Source organism: Caretta caretta, chromosome 4 (genome assembly GCF_965140235.1).
Source record: "Caretta caretta isolate rCarCar2 chromosome 4, rCarCar1.hap1, whole genome shotgun sequence".
Classification (NCBI taxonomy): Eukaryota; Metazoa; Chordata; order Testudines; family Cheloniidae; genus Caretta; species Caretta caretta.
This window is the reverse complement of record NC_134209.1, coordinates 99,932,984-99,953,817: the sequence shown is the minus strand read 5'-3', so window position 1 is coordinate 99,953,817 and position 20,834 is coordinate 99,932,984. Positions and strand designations below refer to the sequence as shown.

Sequence of the window (20,834 nt, the reverse complement as noted above, 5' to 3'; positions counted from 1 at the left end):
TCAAGCACACAATTTTCTTAACCCTCTATCCCTGCTCTGCCATTCAAGAGTTCCTATGTGATGCTGAGCACGCATTTTTTTACAAACTCATTAACTCATATAGTGCTAGTAGCCACATATTACCATCTTTGCTTACTAGAAGCACACTGTAAGAGAGCCTTCCAAGTATTCTAAATTAGAGATCTGTATCTCCCACTTTCTTCCTTCCCGCATGTAGAGAATTAGCTTGGTTTGTTTTTAGGGATTTTTGTTTGTGAGTGGGTGGGTGAGTGAGAGTGAGAGTGAGAGAGAGAGAAGAACTTACTGAGGGAAAGCTAAATAGATTTAAATGAGTTCTGTATTTAGTTCTGAAAGTAATCAGTTTCACATTTATTCTTCCCTGTTTAATAATTTCATCATTTCAGTGGAACACCTCAATCAGGGAACTCATATTTGTGGAGGGAGAGATGATAGCTAGGGCCAGTCTCAGAAGGCTTTGAATATCAGGACACAAACCTGGAACTGAACTCTATATTTAATGGGGAACCTATGCAGAAAGCAGAGCATTAATGCAATGTGTACACGCTGACATGAGCTGCTATCTCTACTTAGTAACAGGTCAGCCTGAGTTTTGCATATTTTAATATGGTCAGTATATATTTTTATATGGTATTCATCTACATAAAGCACACCACTATGGAGCTATGTACCTGCAATGAAAGGATGCATTAATCCTAAGGCTAGTGGAGGACTCTGGCAATGTAATTTGTAAGGTTCCTGAAATGTAGCTAACAGATTCTACAAGAACAGAATAGTAGATGCATCCTGCATCACTCAAGTACAGTATTAAACTGTGCTATTGAAGGAACTTAAGACTTAATCTGAAACTTGATTACTCCATTTGTAGAAATGCAAACATATGTAAATAAGGGCCTGTTTAATGGGATTCTTTTACAGTGGCTGAGGTTTTTAAATCTCTAGGATTGTACATTGTTATAACTGCTTCTGATGGTTAACTCTTTGCATGCAGGTGAATCACACACAACTGAATGGCTACCTAAGTGCTTGTGGAGAGTGGACAGTTTGCACTGCCTCCTCAGCTCTTCCGTCAGTGAGAGCCTGAAAGAGTCTGGGCAGGGAATTGAATTGAGACTCCACTTTTATGACAACCTGCCCATCCAAATCATCACTGTGGAACCTCAGTTTTTTAGAATCAGCTGTCCTCTAATTACGAGGCTGGAAGGGGTGGGGAAGAAAGGGTGTCTTTCAGCAATTCAGCCCTTTCCCTGCAAGTGATAACTTAACTCTGTGCCTTTCTTGAGCAGCAGCTACTCTGTGTAATTCTGTGTTGCAAACATTTTTTCTTACTGCTGAGCCAGAGGCAATGCATTTGGCCTGGCCTGAATTGGGGCTCCATTGTGGCACTGTCGAAGAATTAGAAGCCTCACACTATCCAAGACAGTGGAAGGACAGGAGGGGTGGAAAAAAAACCCAGTGAATAAACTCTGGAAAACCTACATTTAAAATATACTCAAGGAAGAGAAAACAATGTAGCTCTATTATATACTTCTGCATTTGACCAGTTATAACTTACTATTATTTCTTATAAAACTAAAAAAATATGACAAAATGAAAAACTTACTTTTCTAAAACTCTTGTGGCTGTCACAGGATTTTTCCACTTCCCTCCCACTACAGCTACCTGTTATAAGAACAGGAAGTCATAATTAAACAAAAACTTCAATAGCTGAACATTTGACTCCCTAGCACCTGCAACTGGATAGAGCAAGGGAGAACTCCCCTTCTTGCCTTCACAAAACAAAAATGAAAATTGTTGCATTCAGGATAGCAAAGCTTAAGGTTATATTCTGTATTCCATCATAAGCCCGCCATAACTTGCTCTGATGCAGGTTTCCATGTCAGGAATTTGCTCCCATGAGAATTGTATTTAAAGCAAAACCTTGGCCAGTCTCTTTCTCCAGGCATTACACAGATGTCAAGCTATGAAACCCAGGGCCCTTAGCTGACTGATCAGTTCTTTATGTTTTCTGGTTTTAAGTTAAACTGAGGAAGATTGGGTGTATTACTCCAGTACTTTTTATTGGGAAATCTTAACTTGACTTGAAGCCATGCATCGTGTGCCCCGATACCACAGTAATGGGTGCCTTTAAAATGCATGTAATCAATAAAGTAGCAATTTCTCAAATTTTAATTCAAGCATGGAAAGTTTTAGTCTTGATTTTAAACCAGAAGAAAACGTTTCTTGATTTTAGACCAGAAGACAATATAACAAAAGTAAAATTACTAATGAGCTCTCATAGTTAGTCACATAGGGACTATCACCCCCTTATTCCTTCAAGCTGAAGCCTCAAGCATGTAATGCCTAATCATGTTGACCAGTTGAGGAGCTGCAATGTCTATATTTAGTTTGCTGTTCAGTCCCTCTTAAGTCTTTCAGCAGTACCACTTTCCAGGTTTCTCATAGAATGACTTATTTCTACCACCATCACCCCAAAACTCACATACTGCTCGCATATTTCCAGTCTAAATATCCAGTTTAAAGCTTCTTCTCCATATTTCTAACTTCCCTAGGCTGCTCTGTGTTACCTCTATCCTCTCAAGTTCTCAACATCTCCCAATTTAGCACCAGCAACTTTCAGTAGCATGCTGCTATCCTCTCTTTCCAGATCGCTATTGAAGATATTAAAATTAGCGAAGTCAAACACTAAGATAACTACCAACTCTAACATGTTTGGATTTAAAACAAAATTGTATTAGACTATTTTACAGTTCATACTTTTTATTTTGGTAAATAATAGGTTTGAATCCATTCCCTATTCTGCTTCCCAGTTTGCCAATTGAATCAAATAATCCAGCACTATGGAAGGTCCTGAAAATGCCTGGATCTCACATGCTGTGTCAGTGGTCATTGCTATTTATAAAATTAGAGGACATAAGCATCCCACAAACAGGCATCCATACAGACAATATTTGGAGTTCGACTCTCTAACAAGGGTCAACTGTATAGAAGGAAAAGTAGAAAGAAGTTTTCGTTTTGAAAAAGTATGTATTTCGGCTCAGTAGAATATACCTTATCTTAAAACACTGTGAATGAGGTTTCAGTGATGCCACCAATAAAGTGCAGAGCCTGCTGTTACTCTACTTAACACTGGCAACAAAATAAAAAAAACGGGACTCCAACCACTAGAGGATTTATCAGAAAACCATGAAAAAATTGTGTAAATTAGCTGTTGAGTCTATGTGCTAATTGACGAATAGCTTACTTAGGCCTTGTCTACACTACACAATTTTGTCAACAAATATCAAGTTTCATCGACAAAAATGTGGAGGTGTATACACTGCAATGCTCCTTCTGCCAACAAAACTCTTTTGCTTTGCTGACAAAATAAAATCACCTCGATGAGAAGTGTTGAGCTTTCTGCAGCAAAGTTATATCGACAAAGCCTCAGTGTAAACGTGTGTAAGAGTAGTCTTATTTAAGCACAAGGATTTCCAGCAGCACAGGCTAAAGGTTTATTAAAAACTACTTTGTGGCATAACATTTTACCACTTCAAAATAAAATTATTTCAGTGCAAACAATGAAAAGCTTGGACTTTCAGAATACTAACAAAGTCACTATGAACTTATATATACACACACACACACACACAGAGGCCAGAGTTTAAAAACAAGGAGCTTAACATGATGCTCATATTTAGGCATTTGAGACTGAGAGTTTCAAAGGCACCTAGCTGACCTTCGGAGTACAAGTCCCACTACTTCAACCTCGGGGAGGACTAAAGCCCAGTTGAAGAATTTCAACTTTATTGACACATGAAAGTTCAATGTGTTGGCTCAAATACATCAGGGGCTGTTTGTATTGTTCTCATAGTAAAGATGGCAGTGAGGCCCTAGACTTGTCTTTTTTAGCACAGATGAGCATTTTAGATGTGAAATTAAGAAAAAAAAATAAAATCTAAAGTCTGACTAAAAATTAGGAAACTAAAGAAACAAGTGTAAAATATCTATTTTAGCAACTTAAGACTATAAAATGGAAAGAAGCAAATCAATACTATGTAAATTACAATTACTTCAATTTTTATAATTTAAATTAAAATCCATTATGTACATTTAAAAACTGTTTTAATTTTTAAATCATTTTTATTCACCCTGCTTTTTACATTCATACATTCAAAGGACAGAAGGGAACATGATCATCTTGTTTTACTTCCTGCATAACAAAGGGTCAAAGAACTTCCCAGAAATAATTATTGCCAGTGATGGAGAATCCTCCACAACCACTGGAAAGTTGTTCCAACGGTTAGCTACTCTCACTGTTAATTTATGCCTTACAATATTCTTCCACCTCCTTGAGGATGGCAACAGGAGAGGATTGTAGGGAACATGCATATTTTGAGTGAAGCATGTTAATGCTGAGATTTAAAGTAGGTCAAAAGTATTCAAATAAGAAAAGATTTCTGAAAAGCAAACAAAGACTTCATAGCACCAATGATGAACCTAGCAATGGGGAAATACGCAAATAGATTCTGAATTTTCACCTCAGTACCTTCATTCATGACTTTGAAAAGTAAACAACCTTACAGTATGTCTTTGCAAAGGAGATTAATTAAACAGGTGCCTGATACACTGGAAATACTATGAGAGCATAAAGGATTCAATGTGGCTTTTTTAAACATGTATTTCAAAGAAAATTAGGTGTTGTAGATGGCAGAGGTAACAGTGCAGGTGCTGGCAGCAGGCAGAGAGCCCTCCCCCTCACCCCACGCACCCGACCCTAGGAGCCAGAGGGACCTGCTGGATGCTTCCTCGGAGCCACCCCAGGTAAGCACTGCTGGGACTCCCCACCTCCCTCTGGCTCTTAGGGCCGTGGCGGGGGGCTCTCTGCACGCTGCTGGCACCTGCAAGCCTCGCTGCACAGCTCCAGCAGCTCCAATTGGCGCTTTTCCCAGCCAATGGGAGCCACGGAGCTCGTGCTTGTGGCGTGCGCAGCATGTGGACAGTCTGGAGACCCCCCTCGCAGCTCTGACCTTAGGAGCCAGAGACCTCCCAGCAGGGCTGGTGAGTGCGGCCAGGGAAGGGGGCAGGTTGTGATGGTGTGAGTGTCTGGGAGGTGTGTGTGTGGGGGGGGGGTGCTGGGCTGTGAGGGTGTGGAGGGCGCTGGGCAGTGGGGGAGGCTTGTGTGTTTTGGGGTGCTAGACAGTGGGGGAGATCTGTGTGTGTCAGGGCACTGGAGGTCTGTGTGGGGCACTGCTGAGTTGTGGTGGTGGGGCTGTGGGGAAGGGCACTGGGAGGGAGGAGAAACCTGTGCCCCTGGCCCAGTGGCTTCTGCTGGGGGCTGGAGCTGGGGCCATGAGTCCTTGAGTCCTTGCCCCATGGCTTGTGGTGAGGGCTGCAGCAGGGGCCGTACACCCCTCTTGCAGCTTCCTAGGGCTGTGCACCCCCTCTCATGGCTCCGGTCAGGGTTGTGCACCTGTGGATCTCTTTTTCCCCGCCCCCAGCTATCCCAATGTATCCTGATATTTCACTCTTACGATTTGCTCATCCTACCTGCAGCCCATTTTCCTTACTTCTTGTTCCCCCTCCCACAATTTCTTTCCCCTTCTTACAGCTCTGCTACACATGCCAACAGTAAAGTGAAACTGTCAAGATTTCAGATCCCTTCAGCTAAGGCATCAGAGATCTTGGCAATTTTACTTTGTAATTCATAGACTGGAGCAACAAAGAATGAAAAAAATGACTGGTATTCTTATTAGTCCATACCAGTGCACACTGAGTCAAATCTTTAGTCCTGGTAAATTCAGTCCCTTAAATTGGTCTCAAAATCCAATGCTAACCCTACTCAAAGTAAATTAAAAAATGAGATCAAGGATGCAGGGGTTTCAGTTTAGCATAGGACTGAGGTACCCCATATTTTATGAGGCTCCTGGAGAACTTCCCAGTGGTACTACCATGAGCAGCAGAACTAGAGTGAAACCCATATGGAAATTTTATTCTATGCTCCTGCTAAACTATGGAGGAAGTACTCTATTCAAACCTAGTACAGAAGGTATTGAATTAAATCCCTATAGGGCATACAAAACTATTTAACCCAAGAGTAATGGCAGGAATACATTTATAAAATTGCTTAAAATAAACTAACATCTATGGGAAAAAATGTTTATATAAAAACCTATCAATTAGATCACAAGATTTTTGGGCTAAATGATAGAGTCTTGTCTCAATGTTGTAAACTACAAGACTAAATCCCAATGCATGAGTAACTCTTTGTACTCCTTATATGGCCAGGATAATGAAAATATCCATAGACACTCACCGAACTTAACTGAGATTCTGATTTACAGCATTACAATAATTTTCCAAAAGCTCCACGCAAAATTAAAGTACTGGCTCCACTACTCCTTTCAGTTTCAGCAACTGCAAAAAAGAAACCGAGCATTTCATGAAGCAGTTCTCAAAACAAAGACTAGACATACAGTTAACATGAAAGACAAATATAATAAATTCTTATTCTTTCAGAACTTTCCTTCTGTACTTGATGGATTTCAATGCAAAAATCAGCCACACAACTTGGCGGCAATTCTGTCTTAATGCTGGAAAGGAATTCAGATATATCTGAAGTTTTTATTTGCATTAAATATGTTGCCTTTAAATTTTATGCCACTGTGAAATAACTAGCCACAAAGTTTTAGCATGACTTCTTTATTCATTTTTCATCTCTACATTTGTTAAGGAGAAGTGATAAGTTATCAATAAAACTATCCAATTTTACAATTTCAAACACTTCTTTCTGCCCTTTAACTTCTGCACAACACACACTACTGGGGTAACTGACACAGCCAGAATCTGAGGACTGGGAAAGTGCACAGGAGCCCTTGGTTAAGCAAATAACCAAGAACAAACCCCACCACATACAGGGATCTTGTTCAACAAGAAGAACACAAATCTCTGGCCACATTCTTTTCACATATTTTAGGCCATGTCCACACTACGGTGCTGCAGCACTATATTGTAGATGCTTCCTACAGTTATGGAAGAAGTTCTTCCATCACTGTAAGTAATCCGCTCCTCGAGCGGAGATTCATAGGTCAACAGAAGAATTCTTCTGTCAATCTAGCTAGGTCTACACCAGGGCTTAGGTTGGCACAGATACGGCCATTAAAATTTTTAAGCGTAGACAACCAGAGACAGGGCAAACCTTTGCCTCCAGTACTTCCTATCTTGGTTTCCAGTCAGCAAATCTCTAACAGCAATATGTCAAAGAGCACTATGGTCCTTTTACTGCAGGGTCCACACAGACAGCACACAGCATGCTAGTATATTGTACATTCAAAACCCAGCTTGCTGTGCATTAAATCTTTGTGTATGTAGACAAGCCCTCTGTTTCTCCCTCTCATGAAAGTAGTTCATCTGTGTTTCTCTCACCTCCTTTAATAATCCATTAGGGCAAGTATTAACCCTGGAATGGATTATTTGGAACCAGTTTCTTCTTTTGTTCCTTAAATCCTGATTAGGAATTAGGAGACTATTTTCTCAGGTCATTAGTTCTCTACACCCTAGTACACACATTTTGAACTAACTATATTTCCTCCTCACTGGTGATAGGCACACCAGCCCCAGTAATTATGACCAAGGCATTTAACTGCAGGGAAATACAACATTTCCCCGTGCCTGTCGGAAGACAGTGATTGTACTGCTGTATATCCTGTTCATTGTGCTTCCACAGCAGAAACATCAAAATGTATCTAAAAAAGATCTGTTTCACTTTGCTGCTCCTACTGGGAAAATGGTTTTGTGCACGAGCAGCAGCACAGGTGCACTCCTAGAGTAGCATGACACAAACAAACATGTATACAAAGCAATGAGGAAGAGGCAAGAACATCTGAAACAGCTTTCCTTCGCTTTTACCTCTCCAAATCTCTTCTGAAATCATCCCTTGTCTATGCATCTTAATTAATTTGCCTGCTGTCTTTTAAACTTTTAGCTTTTGTAATTACTTACCTTATAAAACAATAAGATAGCATCTTTCATAAAATCTGTTATAAAATCAAGCTATTGTGACATACCATGGCACAATTCAAACTAGTGGGGAGCTGTGTCATCACTGCCCTGCAACCTTGGGTGCTTGCAATGCTTTGCTGTAGCAGCTCTAACCTGGATCGCTTACAAACAGCCTTGCAGCATGCAGGCCACACTCTGAGTGTCTGTATGTAACTGCAATCTGCCAGCTACACACTGGATCTCACTAGCCATGGTTATACTGCAGAGTGCTCCCAACACATGCCTGGTCCCAGATCTTCCCCCAGAAACGTATGTCCTGTACTGCCCAGCCCTCTCCTGGACAGTACCAGTCTATTAAGTCCATTATTCCTTTAAGGGAATCTACATGGACATCCAATGTCTTGACAGATGAAAGAAAACACGATGAAAACAGCCAGTGCTTGACAGTAGTGTGGGAGAAGAGCCCAAAGTACGAGCAGCAGATCTTCCCCTACTTGAACATCTGAGCTTCTGTCAAATGTCTGGGTCCTTCCCCACCACGAGGAGCGAGCACAGACCCTCAGTGAGTAAGCCTAAGCAAAACAAAGAAGGAAGGGATTGCCACAGGCCCTCTATCTTCTCTCTTGGCAGAACTTAAATGGCAAGACAAAGGTCAAGACAATTTGAAAGCTCCAAGTTGAATTAAGCACCCGTATTATCGCATCCGCAACCGCACCTTTTCTAAATGGATCTGGTCCCAGTAGTGTTGGTACCATTGACCAACAGGATTCTGGCTCATCCACTTTTCTGGGGACATTTCTTTCACCCAGGGTGTTCCATTACCCCACACTTGGGCGCCATTAGGAATTCCCAAGGGGAGTCAGGTTTATTGACCAGCACCAGTCACTTGCCATTGCGTCACTGGCTGCACCATCTACACATCAAGTGGCGAATCCTGGAGGGACAAGCCAGACATTAAAGGAATCATATGCTAGTTTATTAACTTAAATAGTTGCCCAGACACTTCAATTTAAACATGCTGGATTAGATAAAAAACAGTAACACAAGCTTAAGAAAGAGATTTTAAGTGAGTATAAGTAATGAGGCATAAAACCCAGAAATGGTTACAAGAAAAATAAAGATAAAATGCTTACTAATATCTACTTAAAAAAAACCCTCTCATCTCTGGGCAGCCAGATTACTGACTAAACTTTTCAGGTCAGGACCCCTCCCCCAAAGTCCAACAGCAGTTACCTTTGCCTTCTCAGGTGCAGAGAATGTGATGGGCAGGGAGAGAAAGAAAGGGGTGTTTGTTCCTTCTTTTTATAGTTCCAGTCTCCCTTGTGAAATTTCTAGCTGAAACCCAGGAGACGGAGAGTCTACATAAAAGGATAGTCCCTGCTGGGTTTTTCCCCCACCTGTTTGAATTTCCTTTGTTTTCCCTCCCTGCCTGATGACTCGGTTTACTGCTTACATGCAAATTAAGGCAAGAACCTTCTTTTGTTTAGGACAGACCTAACTTCTGCCTGGGCACACCTGTGAGGTTTGGAACATGTGTTATCCTCATCATACAGGAGCATCTTACAGCTTCACATAAAATATTGCCAGACATATTTTACCAGGACAATCCGGAGTAGCAAATTATAAATTTTCAACTGATACCTTACAAGGCATACTTTGTACCAAGATTATTACAATAGTGTGGAGGATGTGAATACAGAGGTGTATTCTGTCACAGGTATATTATTAGTTTATATCGGGGCAGGCAAACTTTTTGGCCGGAGGGCCACATCTGGTTTCCGAAATTGTATAGAGGGCCGGTTAGGGGAGGCTGTGCCCCGCCCAGAGCACCAGGACAGGCAGCTATGCTGCCCGGCTAGACCCAGCCACACCACGGTGCAGCACAGAACACCGGGTCAGGCTGCGGCTCTGCAGCTGTGCTGCCCGGCAAGAGCTCGCAGCCCTGCTGCCCAGAGCATTGCGCCAGCAACACAGTGAGTTGAGGCTGCAGGGTAGGGGGAACAGCAGGGGAGGTGCTGGGGGCTAGCCTACTGGCCCAGGAGCTCAGGGGCCGGGTAAGAGGTTCCCGTAGGCCGAATCTGGCCTGTGGGCCGTAGTTTGCCCACCTCTGGTTATATGATCAAGAACAGCTTCAGATTCGGGATTTACAGCCAAAGTAAAACAATTTTTCTTGGGAAGGAGAGAGAATAAAGGAATTAATCAAGGGTACAAAGAAATAATAGAGAGAGACCTAGAGACGTTAGGAATGTGGGCAGGGAATAAAGTGAGATGCAACCTGGATATTGCAAGTTAATAATCCAAAATTGGTATTCAGTATAAGAAAGGCAATGTGGCTTTGGAAGAAAATAATGCCAAAAAGAGATTTACTCTACGTATAAGCTCAGAGTATCGTAACACAAAAAGCATTTGTAATTTTGGACTGCACACAGTATGCATATGGCAATGGTGAAAACATACGTACTTTACAATGATCTGGTCTGAACACTACAGCATAAATCAACACATTGTAAATATTTCAGAGACTTGCAACAAATGCTGAACAGACGAAAGGGTTGACTTAGGAGGAAAGCTTAGAAAAAACTTAGTATAGTTTGACCCAAAACCTCCACCACACTAGGGAACACATTGCTTTAAAGCGTGTAAAGAATGGAACAAGAAAAAATGGAGAGGACTGGATTAGGAAGAGGTTAAAAGGTGTATACCTAGAATTAACTGGACAACTAATGAGCAAATGAACATTTAAACTGATCATCCTTCAACATTTTTTAAACTCTTTTTTCATTAACTCTTAATAAGCATCTGAAGAAAGTGATGGAAGTCCAATTGCTGCAATTTTTAACAGTTATTGGTTTAAGTTTATTTATCTTATGCTCAGATCCTCCAAAATCCTATTTCATTGGTACTGAAGTACTTTGTTCACCTACAGAAAGTGAGCTTTGTAAACTGCTTTTTCTTTTATAATCTTAGTAATTTTGGAAGAGTTGGTCTTTAAATATTCTGGAACGGGGATTTTGATCAGAGTTGTAGAACGCTCTTAATATTCAGACAGCAAAAACTGTTTTAGACTTTAAACAGACATTGAAAAGGTATGTGTTTAATGTTGCTGCTATGTGTAACGCAACTGGGAATGTGTTTGTGAAAGCGGATGCATACACATCATTTTAAGTCTACAACTCAGTCCAAGATAGTGAAGGGCATTGGACATTTAGTTTATCTTGCTAAGTAAGTAATTTTTTCATCCCAGTTCCTATGATTCATTGATTATCATGAAGGAAAATGCATAGTATTTATAGGTGACCTTTGTCCAAGAATCTCTAAATGCTTTACAAACAAGCCTCAACATTATTGTATGTAAGTTATTATAGGCAGTTTACAGAGAAGCTGATATAAGAGTTAACTGATCTGTCTAGAATCACGCAGGAAAAAAGCTGAGCAGACAAGCATAGAACCCTGCAACTCTGGCTCACAGTTTTATTATTAATGAGTTGTGCAATGGTAGCACCTAGAGGTTTTATTTTTATTAGAGTAGCATGCAGAAGACCCATTTGGGATCAAGGTCTTATTGTCCTAGATAACCTATGTGTACGTAAGACAACACATAGGTTCTATTCCCAGTTCTGCCACTGACCTAATGCCCTGGACAAGTCACTTCACTACAAGTGCCCATTTCCTCTCCTACCATTTGTCTTGTCTACTTAGGGTATAAACTCTTCAGGGGAGGAACGGTCTCTTATTATGTATGTGTGTACAGTGTCTGGCACAGTGGGGCTCTGATCCTGACTGGAGCTTCTAGGCACTACTGTAATATGAACAAACAGGAAAAAAAGAAAAGCATGCCCCTGGTTACAATCTAATTTAAAACACACAGAAGCAAAGGAAGAGGGAAAACAGAAGTAACTATAGTAAGATCACATAGGTACATGTGTAGAGTGCCTAGCACAATGAGGCGACCACTATACAAATAAACAAGTAGTGGTTACAGAAGTTAGCTTTTGAAACAGTGATTCCAAATAATAACTCCTTAAAAAAAATAGGAAATGGCATTCCTATACATACATTAAATATGGAGTATATATGAAGTATTATACACCAAAAGCTACATTAAATGAACACTGTTAAGGTTGTGAAGCCATGCACTGTGCAACCTTAATTCAGTCCCCTTGCACAGATGCTTTGTAATAATCTTTAATTACATGACCACATTTTCTTCCCCGGGACCTTTGCCTCATTCAGTGCATAGGAGGGATGGTGCACAACTAACAAGCAACTATTCAATATTTTGTTTTCTGGCACATGACGGCATCTAGCAATGCCCCTCTGCCATGTACACTGGCCAAATCGGGCAGTCTCTACGCAAAAGAATAAATGGACACAAGTCAGACGTCAAGAATTATAACATTCAAAAACCAGTTGGAGAACACTTCAACCTCCCTGGACACTCAATTACAGACCTAAAAGTGGCAATTCTTCAACAAAAAAACCTTCAAAAACAGACTCCAACGAGAAATTGCAGAACTGGAATTAATTTGCAAACTGGACACCATCAAATTAGGCTTGAATAAAGACTGGGAGTGGATGGGTAATTACACAAACTAAAAACTATTTCCCCATGCTAATTTCCCCCCCTACTGTTACTGACACCTTCTTGTCAACTGTTTGAAATGGGCCATCTTGATTATCACTACAAAGTTTTTTTTTCTCCTGCTGATAATAGTTCACCGTAATTGTCTCGTTAGAGTTGGTATGGCAACACCCACCTTTTCATGTTCTCTGTATATATATCTTCCTACTGTATTTTCCTCTCCATGCAGCTGATGAAGTGGGTTTTAGCCCACGAAAGCTTCTGCCCAAATAAATGTGTTAGTCTCTAACGTGTCACAAGTACTCCTCATTCTTTTTATTGTAATTACTGGCACTCCCCCCCATTCCCCCAGATAATGAATGTTGTCTTTCTCACTCCTGAGGGTCACAAAAGCACAGAGAACTCAGCTGCTACTGGCATCCTGAAGCCACGTGACCTGTATGCTGCTAGCCTGTTTCCTGCGATGGTGCCAGCCAAATACATTGCAGAGTGGCATGGGAAAATGTCCTCCTAAGGAGGAAGAAATAAGACTGCCATCCTTTTCAATCCTCTCCCAAAGATTTCTGAGTATCTCCATGAAAGTGCCATCGAGAACTCTCAGGAAGATAAAAATATACATCCCTATTCACATAAACAATGTGCACCACATGGCCCCTCACCTAGCCCAACAGAAGCAAATGCCATCTCTACCTCTACCTGAGCACAGGACACTGAACTGATGTGGATTGTGAAATTGGCCTGCCATAGTACTGTTCAAAAATTTGTTTCAAATTTACTTCCTAACTTTTTAATTTCTCACAGTATACCAGTAAAACAATGAAAAAAGTCAATACTTTTGTCTCATGCACTTTTGGATGGGACAGGGGCCAACTGTAAATGACAGAGGGGGAGTGGGAGAGGAAGGAAAAGCAAAAAAAACATTGTAAGGAAAAACGCAGCACACACTTACCCGATCTCCCTTCCCCTTCATCAGTGGGCTCATCCACACTTGCCTGGCAGGACTGGCTAGACTCCTGTGGAGGCGCGGGCTCACAGTATGGTTAGAGTCCCCCACCTCATCTCCTCTCCCCCTTCTTGCTGTTCAGAGCAGGGGTCTTGTCATTCATATAAAGGGAGGGGTAAACACCTTTAAAATCCCTCCTGGCCAGAGGAAAAACCCTTTCACCTGTAAAGGGTTAAGAAGCTAGGATAACCTCGCTGGCACCTCACCACAATGACCAATGAGGAGACAAGATACTTTCAAAGCTGGAGGGGGGGGGGGGAAACAAAGGGTCTGTGTATGTCTGGGTGATGCTTTTCCCGGGGGCAGAACAGGAATGGAGTCTTAGAATTTAGTAAGTAATCTAACTAGATATGCGTTCGATTATGATTTCTTTAAATGGCTGAGGAAACAAGCTGTGCTGAAAGGAATGGATATTCCTGACCTTGTGTCTTTTTGTAACTTAAGGTTTTGCCTAGAGGGATTCTCTATGTTTTGAATCTAATTACCCTGTAAGGTATTTACCATCCTGATTTTACAGAGGTGATTCTTTTTACTTCTATTAAAGTTCTTCTTTTCAGAAACTGAATGCTTTTTCATTGTTCTTAAGACCCAAGGGATTGGGTCTGTGGTCACCTATGAAAATTGGATTTTTACCAAACCTTCCCCAGGAAGTGGGGTGCAAGGGTTGGGAGGATTTTGGGGGGAAAGACGTTTCCAAACGGCTCTTTCCCAATAATAAACCCGGTTAGACGTTTGGTGGTGGCAGCGAAAGTCCAAGAGCAAAAGGTAAAATAGTTTGTACCTTGGGGAAGTTTAACCTAAGCTGGTAAAAGTAAGCTTAGGAGGTTTTCATGCAGGTCCCCACATCTGTACCCTAGAGTTCAGAGTGGGGAAGGAACCTTGACAGGTCTTCATCAAGTATGGCATGCAGTTCATTGTAAAAGCAGCAGATCTGTGGTTCAGCACTATATTTCTAGTTGCCCTTCCTTGCATGTGGTATCCCTAGCAAAGTATCTTCACTTTCATGCCTGATCCCGGTTGTACACGTATGCCTGTGCCCTCCATGCAATCTGCTCATAGATGTCCACATTTCTATAGCTGTTCCATACTTGTCCTTGCACAGCCTCTTCTCACAGGTCCAGGGGATCTAATCCTTCTTGGCTGCTCCTGGCAGAAGTGCATCTAGTACCTCTCTGCGTGCATGGACCCATGGTTGGTTGGATGCAAACAAAAGTCAGCTGCTAGGTGTTCTCACCACAGAGGGCAACCAGGAAACAGCATTTAAAAAAAAAAACACAGTGATTTTTAAAGGGGGGAAGGTGGGCTTCTGGTCTTTGTGAACCCTGGGCAGTGGAGTTTATAGTTGTGAGCAGAATGATCACTGTCACAGGGACTGGGACATTGTGAGACAGCAGCTGGAGGACTGTCAGGGTTGACAAGACACCTTCCCTTATTTTCAAGAACCTTTAAATGAGAAATGCTTATGGATACTTCAGCTTTGGAGAGCACTGGCATAACACCATTCTCCAGCTCCAATCACAGTGAGCACAGCTTGACTGGGCAGGGCTGCATCTACCAAAGCAGGTTGACCACGGTTCTACACTGTTGGGGGAGGTGGTTTTACTGCACCTCAGTAATGGGATGCTTATGTCATCTGGAGAAAAATCTGAGTGCAGACACATGCATAACTAAATTGATGCAAGGTAACTTAAATTAATCTAAGTTTGTAATGTAGCCTGGGCGGTAGTAAATTAGCACTCTACTTCTACCAGAATTATCAACTAGAGAAGTCTGATAACCCTGACTTGCTTTTATCTACTTTATTAGGAACATTTTGTTATACTTACACATATTTTAGCTCTAACATAATTTGATTTAGCAAATTAGCTTAGTTGACATTTCAATCTTACCTTGTTATTCTACAGTATTCAACCTGTGGCCAAAAAATACCTGAAACAAACTCTAAAACAGAAGCAATCTTTAAAATTGAAGCTAGTACAAGTGATGTAGTGAGGCCAACAAGATTTTCTGAAACCCCTACTGGAAGTCATAAGCTCCTCTGGTTTGTTGCAAGTGCTTAACAAAGAGCAGCAGAAAGACCAGTGAAGCATTTTTTTTAAATTAATCCACTTTATTTAATGAGAATCTTATTGAAGAATGCAATTAATCAAGATATGTTGCTGGTTCTGAGCATCCAAAGCCTCAAAAGCTTAGTGAATATTTAATTATTACCACCTTCTGGTTACTTGCTTATTTCTTACTGTTTATTATTGGTAATACTGTAGCTCAAGTTTATTAATTGTATTTACACCTACACAACTCAGACCTTTAAAAAGGTCTTATATAAACCTACAGCAATTTATTCATTGCTTTAAAAATGCTAATCTCTACAGATCACTGCTGAAGTCCTTTGAGTTTGCTTAGCATACACCTTATTTTTAAAATGAACAACCCAATAAGTGAAACCTCTTCTCCTCCTGCCCCATCATAACTATTCAAACACAGATGCTTAGCCTCTCTTAGCAGTGACACAGAAGAGTTTTTCACATATTCCACAAGTCTCCATTCTGGAGCTATTCTATGATATATCTCCTAACCCTTTCTACCTTCCATTACACAGCTGCTCCAAGAGCATCAATACTCTGACTCAAAAGGTTCCTAATGGCACTCCAAACCTGAGCTAGCAAATGGGGACAATACACACAGCAATTACTGTCCTTTGAGAGTTTGAACACCTCACTTACATGCTTGAGTAAAACTGATCCAGGAAACACAAATCTTAAGACTGTTCTTGAGCTAGTGCATCTCATGTAGCAGCTTCTTTCTGTCACCAAATCACCAAGTTATCTATCTCTTCTTTAAGTCTTATACACTGCTTATGGGCCTATACCCATACTGCTTGTGGGCCTTATACTCTGCACCCAAAACTCCAACAGAAGTCAAAGCGAAGTATAGGTGCCCAACACTTCTGAAATCAAGCCCCTAGCATTGACAGCAGTGGGGAAAACATACAAATCAAAAGCGATTCCTGCTTCAACTACTCCTATTTACAGTAAAGGGACAGTGTAAACTTTTTTTTAAAGTCCATTAACAGTATCACTGGTATGCTCATGTGTTTTTAAAAAGTATTTCCTTGGTCTAAGACAATGGCTTCTGGGGCAAATGGCAGGACCTCAGAATTTACTGAGGACTATAACACCTATCTTGCAATAAGAACTATGCAGGCAAACCTTTGCAGTTGAGAGACGCCCCAGTAAAGAATCAGGACCAAGGTCCTTGGCAAATGAGTAGAAATTTGCTTCTCAAATGAAAGCAATTGAAAGTGACATACAAGGGTATGTATCAGTTGAAATCAACTGAAAATCCAATTTTAGTTAAACCCCTGCAAGACCAGCTCTTAAGCCTATGACATGAAATGAGTTGGCAGTGATTCAATCATTATTTTACATAAAATATGAATCACTTTGATGTTTAAGTGAGTAAATGTGGATTATTACTTAACAATATTAAAATATAGATGAGGCAGGACAAATTGGTAAAAAGGTCTCAGGCTTATGGAGGTGATTAGCTGGATATGAAGACAGAGCTAATGTTGGCATTTGAAGCTCAAATGAATTTTCTGTTATAGGAGTCATTGTTCTTGAGTTCGTTTTATGACTGCCTTAACATATGAATTTCCTAGTATTTTTTAAAAAAGAAACTGTATTGAAACAATACTAATGCTTTATAACTTGTGTCCTCTCTCTCCTACCACAATGACAATATCAACATGTCCTCAGATCCCTTTACTGCAGTGATCTCCAGCCTTTTTATGACCAAGATCACTTTTTGAATGTAAGGACAACCCAGGATCTACCCTGCCCCTACAACAAGGCCCCGCCATTTCCCCAAAGCCCCGCCTCACTAACTCCATCTCCCCATATCTCCGTCACTCACTCTCCCCCACCCTCACTCACTTTCACCAGGCTGGGGTAGGAGTTTGGGGGGGAGGGCTCTGGGCTGAGCCTGGGGCAGGGGGTTAGGGTGCAGGAGGGGATGAGGGGTGCAAGCTCTGGGAGGGGGCTCAGCGATGAGGCTTGGGGTGCAGGAGGGGGTTTGGGGTGCTGGCTCCAGGAGGGGGCTCAGGACTGGGGTGGGGCCTCCCGCTGGGCAGCACTTACCTCCGGCACTGCAGCATGGCTGCTGTTAAGGTAACCTGCCTAACCTGGCCTCATGCCTGTCCCGGAAGGGGCCAACGCACCCCTGTGGCCCCTGGGGATGGGAGGCGGGCAGCACGTGGCTCCGCACGCTGCCCCTCTCTGCAAGCACCACCACTGCAGCTCCCATTGGCCACAGCTCCCTGTTCCCGGCCAATGGGAGCTGCGGGGGCAGTGCTTGCAGGCATGAGCAGTGTCCGGAGGGAGACCCCTACTCTCCCACCCCCAGGGCTCCGCTGGCCACTTCCAGGAGTGGCGTGGGGCCGGGGCAGACAGGGAGCCTGTCTTAGCGGCAGCCCTACTGGGCTGCCGGAGATCACGATCGACTGGGAGATCCTCTAGGATCAACCGGTTGATCGCGATCGACCAGTTGGTGACCACTGCTTTACTGTTTTCCTGTCTCTTTCTGAATGAAGGCCAAACTCTTCAACCCATTTCCAAGGGCTTGTCTACATGGTGCATTAATACACCCAGTGGGGGTGTAAGTTCTAGTGTGCACCAACGTGTCACACACTAACTGGTCCATGTGGACCCTGCTGGCATGCACAAAAAGTTCCCTAATGTATGTTAATGTAGTCCTGTTTCAAACAGTACTACATTAACATGCATAAGGAAACTTTTAGTGCATGCCAGCAGGATCCAACAGGCCAGTTAGTGTGCAGCATGCTGATGCACACTCGAATTTACATCTCAGCTGGTTTGCACTAGCACAACGTAGACAAGCCCTAAGTCTCTGCATAGGTCTTTTTCTGCCTATATCTTCCACCATTTCTCCATTTTTCACCTTGTAGCTTCTTCCCTTCATCAAATTTTTCAGTGATGTTTCCAACATCTGAAATGACATCCCTCTTCCTGTCATTGATCATTTTGCCTTTTCTGGCATCTCAAGCAACAAGAGTAGAAAATAGTCTGTTTAAAAGAAGTGTTTTGAGCTACAGAATTCTGAAGTGGGAAGGGAGGAGGGAAATATGCACAAGGAACTTAAAAGGAGGAGAAAAGACGACAAAGAAAAAAGAAACAAGTATAGAATAACATGACACTTGTACATGTAAGTGAGATTGGGAATATGCATGGGCAGGGGGTAAGATGCGCTCAGACGAATGCATGAGAACCAAAGGAGGGAAAAAAAGAGGAATGAATAGCTCAGCACGAGGACAAAAATGTTCAAGTTTTTAGGCAAATTGGATTGGTAACCAAAAAAAATTAAATTTCCCCACTAAAAATTTCCCACCATTTCTCCTCCAAATAGAAATAAAACCCTTATTTTTACAACATTCCAATCATTGATTTTAGTCTACCTGAAACTCAAATCTTTCTCACAGTAGCCTAGAGAGTATTAGCAACAGGAACACTTTTGACATCCTACGTGAATCAACAGCAGTTCTCAATCTGCAAATCACAACTGCCAAAAATATCACAAGGTAGCTCATGCTGATTGCAACCAGTCCCACTCAGATCCCAGAAGCATCCCATGAACTGCTGAGTTGATTCACATTCTTAGAGACGCAGCACTTCCTTTGAAACATTAAGAATAAGATACACAAGAGTCGTGAATACGTATTAGAGAATGACCTGCAACATGTGACCTGTGTCTGTCACATCTGACTACAGAAAGAAAAAGATTATGAGAATTCCCTGAATTTTTTTTTAAATGTATACACACACATTATATAGAGATCTTAAATATGTGCACGCATTCTTTCAGATTTCAAGCTCCCTGGTCACTCAGTTTCAGACCTAAAAGTTACAATTCTCCAACAAAAAAACTTCAAAAACAGACTCCAACGAGAAACTGCAGAATTGGAATTAATTTGCAAACTGGACAATTAAATTAGGCTTTAATAAAGACTGGGAGTGGATGGGTCATTACACAAAGTAAAAACTATTTCCCCATGCTATTCCCCCCCCCCCACTGTTACTCAAACCTTCTCGTCAACTATTTGAAATGGGCCATCCTGTTCATCACTACAAAAGGTTTGTTTTATTTTTTCCTCCTGCTGATAATAGCCCACCTTAATTGATTGGTCTCGTTACAGTTGGTATGGCAACATCCATTTTTTCATGTTCTCTGTGTGTGTGTGTATATATATCTTCCTACTGTATTTTCCACTGCATTCATCCGATGAAGTGGGTTTTAGCCCACAAAAGCTTATGTCCAAATAAATTTGTTAGTCTGTAAGGTGCCACAAGTACTCCTCGGTTTTTTTTTTAAACAAAATTAATGTCAGTAATGGAGAAAGTATAAATTGAGTGGAACTTCCTATATTAATGTAATTAACCTCAAGCTTCCTATTCCCAATTTTATTTTTGGATTGCTACCATTATAAATGCAATACTGGATCAAAGGTATCACTTGAATCATTTTCATACGTTGTAGACTGCATCATGGTGATCTAATGTTAATCACCTATTAAAAGTTAATTTCTTACATTTTTGTTTTTTTATTGGAGATGTGATTTTCCATTTAATTGAAGACTGACTTTTGCCATGTGATTTAAGTTACACATTCTACTGGTTTTAACCTTCAGTTTACTAGTCTTTATTTGATCCATTGCTTCCATTCCAATACACTCAGCCAATCTAATATATTAGTGCCACTATTTACTGCATTTTGTCTTATTCTGCCAAAATCAGCTTACTGTTGCCATTTTTACTAACTCTGTCAACTTTAAATTTACTTTTTCTTTATATCACAATACTTCCTCACTTTCATTTTCTGTGAGCTACAAATCCACTATCACTATGCACACTGCTCTTCTATGCACTGTTGACCTATGCACTGTTCCTCACCACTTTTCTTCCCACCCCTCCTCACTATTCCTTTCTTCTTACCTCTTCACTCCTGTCCAATTCTTCCTCTTTCCCTTGTTTGTAATAACGAATAGGTACAATTAAATATTTCAATAATTTTAATTGAAATATATTAAGAACCAAGATGATGTTCATGGTAAAAGCAACCCCAATCAAATTGTTATAGCCTTTGTCCTGTCCTTATCCCAACTCTACCAGTAGCCTGTCACCTTTGCAGAAAGCCAAATTTATGTTCAATCCTGCAAACACACACAAGTAATTTTAT

At 41.3% G+C, this 20,834-nt stretch overlaps 1 protein-coding gene across 10 annotated transcripts in view; it reads right to left on the bottom strand.

Annotated features, from left to right (window-relative positions):
- CLOCK (clock circadian regulator) overlaps positions 1-20,834 on the bottom strand; it is a 95,382-nt gene that overhangs the window by 62,565 nt on the left and 11,983 nt on the right. For 5 of the 10 annotated variants that reach the window (XM_075127914.1, XM_048848266.2, XM_048848262.2 and 2 more), the window contains exons 2-3: positions 6,314-6,414; positions 1,622-1,680 (exon numbers count right to left, since the gene is read on the bottom strand). The exons of 2 other annotated variants lie outside the window; for them this stretch is intronic. The gene's annotated coding sequence lies outside the window, so the exon portion shown is untranslated. Of the gene's footprint in view, positions 1-1,621; positions 1,681-6,313; positions 6,415-8,713; positions 8,933-20,834 lie in introns of all 10 variants that reach the window. 3 more of the 10 variants (XM_048848264.2, XM_048848265.2, XM_048848263.2) reach the window with 3 other exon arrangements.